The sequence below is a fragment of the Limulus polyphemus genome, unplaced genomic scaffold (assembly GCF_000517525.1).
Source record: "Limulus polyphemus unplaced genomic scaffold, Limulus_polyphemus-2.1.2 Scaffold2921, whole genome shotgun sequence".
NCBI lineage: Eukaryota > Metazoa > Arthropoda > Merostomata > Xiphosura > Limulidae > Limulus > Limulus polyphemus.
Window position 1 is genome coordinate 60,211 of NW_013668531.1, and position 3,497 is coordinate 63,707.

At 33.7% G+C, this 3,497-nt stretch overlaps 1 protein-coding gene across 1 annotated transcript in view; it reads right to left on the reverse strand.

Annotated features, from left to right (window-relative positions):
* The window catches only part of LOC106468223, a 47,351-nt gene that overhangs the window by 42,557 nt on the left and 1,297 nt on the right, over nt 1-3,497 (reverse strand). The gene's annotated exons all lie outside the window — the stretch shown is intronic.

Below are 3,497 nucleotides of genomic sequence, written 5' to 3' on the forward strand. Positions count from 1 at the left end.
GAACCCGCGACCCTCAGACTGCGAGTCGAGCGCCATGGAGGGAGGGAGGGGTCAGATCTGAAAAATGACCCCCACGTCATTTTCCTGGGGTTATAGGGGACAATTGGTCAATCGGTTCACCAATTGTAATCGTACACACACACACACACAGAGAAGAATTTGTCAAATAATGGTTTAGATTTTTAGATCACTAGATATAGCCCTCAACAGCTGCTGTAGCCCTGTTTCTAGAAACATATATATAAAAACTAGTTTTCAGTATCATCATATAAAAAAAAATTCTTAACGAGAGAAATTATGGTCGTTACAAAGTTAAAAAAATACGCCCAAAAATGTTTAACAAATTGGAAAACAATAACATAGAAAAAAAAACAACAATGCTTCAAAGAACGTGCTTAACAGCAATAAGAAGTATCCTGAAAAAATATCCTAAAAAAACCTCTTAATTTCGTAGACAGCAAATACTGCAAGCTTAGCTTGCCCACGACGACCAAGGGCGAGGACAAATCAATTAAAAACAAAAACAAACTTATACCCCTGATAAAGGCAAGTTATCCTTCGGAAAGTATTCGGATTATTGGGTTTCTTTTCTGATGCAATTTTTTCCTGCTAATGCTACGTGCTTTGGAATATCATGGACATGATAGTTATGCAAACAAACAAAAAATCTACATACTTATATACTTATTTAGGTTGTTTTATAGAAAAAAGTGTCTGTAGTGTCCTCCGAGTACTTTTGGGTTGATCAGCAAAAAAAGTTAAAACTCTTAAGTGTAACACTTTAAGATTCAAAAATGTTTTTGTTATTCTTATATCTAGTTTTTATTCATGATTAGTATTTTTATTATTGGGATTTCAATGCCGTTTTTATTGGTATTTCAATCCTGTTTTAATGGTATTTCAGTGCCGTTTTTATAAGTATTTCAATGCCGTTTTTATAGGTATTTCAATGCCGTTTTTATTGGTATTTCAGTGTCATTTTGATAGGTATTTCAATGCCGTTTTTATTGGTATTTTAATGCCGTTTTTACTGGTACTTCAATCCCGTTTTTACTGGTATTTGAATGCCGTTTTTATTTGTATTTCAATGCCGTTTTTATTCATGTTCACAGTAGGTTCTAAGATAAAGAATAAAAACCGTGACATGATAAAATACCGTGTGCAGGTTATTTTATCACTCGTCCTTAAAAGAACAAAGTACTTAAACAAGAATCATGGTCTAAAACACGACAAACCTTGATAATCTCAAGAACTGGAATTTTCAAGTCCAGTGACTTGACAGACCTAACGTTCCAATCTAAATACTTGGGTTGTGTACCCTACGAACACAACGTATAGTGCTGTTCACGTGAAAAGTATATTGTCTGAGACAAATAACCCAGCAATACATTGTGGGATCACAATTCTTTGATGTAAAGTTAAAGGAGAATTTCAATCGCAACTAGCTCTGGTCAATTTTGGAAAATCATATCGAAATATTGTATACTTAGTATTTTTTGTTTTATTAAAATTAAAAAACAAATTCACACAAGCATGAAAAGTTTAGTAAAAAAATCACTTTCACTTTTATTTTATGACAGAGTGCAGATAGCTCAATGTGTTCTTTTGCACGATGAAGAAAAAACCCCCAAAATCAACAAACTTTTATGAAGAACAGTACACCTCACTCAGTAATAGATTTCCTAACGAGTATTAATTATAAATTGGTGACTACACAAAAGGAGGGATATGTATAAAGATAATTATTTATAATAGATTCCCTAACGAGTATTAATTATAAATTGGTGACTACACAAAAGGAGGGATATGTATAAAGATAAACAAGTATTAATTATAAATTGGTGACTACACAAAAGGAGGGATATGTATAAAGATAATTATTTATTGTAGTCCGACTTCTCTAATTTCAAGAAAAGTTATATTGTTTATTAAATGCTGGTTGAAAAGAAATAGCTAGAAACATAAATGAATCGTGATGTTGGGGAATAGAATGGAGTAATAAAGCAACACGGTCAAAGATATATAATTCAGCGTGTGATTAGCGACCCAAAAGCAACTGTGCTTAAAGTGTTCACTTCTATGTACCATTCTTTTTACTAAAGCGTAACAAATGAGTAGTTAAAGATATTTGTTCAATTTTTTTTAGAACTTTCGCGCAAAGCTACACAAAGGCTATCTATCTATAGAGGGAAGGCAACGAGTCGACAGCAGTCATCGTCGACTCTTGGGCTACTTTTGTCTGACCGAATAGCGAGAGCCCGGCATGGCCAGGTGGTTAGGGAGCTCCACTCGCAATCTGCGCATAGCGGGTTCGAATCTCCCTCCCATCAAATATGCTCACCCTTTCAGCTGTGGGGGCGTTATAATGTGACGGTCAATCCCACTATTCGTTGGTAAAAGAGTGTCCCAAGAGTGTTGATGACTAGCTGTCTTCCCTCTAGTCTTACACTGCTAAAGTAGGAACGGCTAGCGCAGATAGCCCTAGTGTAGCTTTGCGCGAAATCCGTAACAAACAAACAAACAAGCATTATTTTCGTTTCCAAGACCATGATTATAATGATTCATAAAGTTATTGTTAAGAATGAAAAGTAATGGAAACACGACTCGATTTGACTGCTGTAAACTAAAACCATCACAAACGGTAGATTAACTCTTAAAACCATGATATCATTGTGTTTTCTTCACGTAATGTCATTCGATATCACTTTCAATTGTTAAGTTTAAAATTATGAAATGGAAATAGAACAGCTTCAAAATGACGTTTTCAAGTAGATTAACTTTTATACCATGATATCATTGTGTTTTCTTCACGTAAAGTCATTCGATATCACTTTCAATTGTTAAATTTAAAATTATGAAATGAAAATAGAACAGCTTCAAAATGACGTTTTCAAGGTAAGTATTAATTAATCTTTAGAGACTGAGAAGACAATATACTTTGGTATTTATTGATTAAAACAGTCCAATCAATTTTAGAATTCCCTTCACCAAACAAAAATAGCATCCGGTACTTAGCCAAATATAATGTATATATGACGTAAAATGTTCAGGTGTTGAAATAAAAAAGAAGCACATATAAACAGAGTTCTGATAGGTATTACACATTACAAGCACATGACTTCCACCTACACATTACCCTAATAACCATGTCTGCTTAATATTCTTCTTAAAATGTACGAGATGCTTTTTTTACAAGATAAAATCAAAAATAACTTAGATTTTAACAAATTTGTCCCCCAGTTGGTCGTCAGTAAGTGTACGGACTTACAACGCAAAAATCCAGAATTTGATTCTCCGTGGTAGACAGTGCGCAGATAACTCATCATGTAGCTTTACGTGAAAACAAAAACCAGTTAACAAGTTTCAGCTGAAATTTATTTACTGTTGGTGCAATGATCATTGCAGTAAATTATGAGTTTCTTGAGTTAGTTTTTGTTATAAAGAGACCGTTACATTTAGAGCATTAAGTCACTCATGATTGTTTGTTTGTTTGTTTG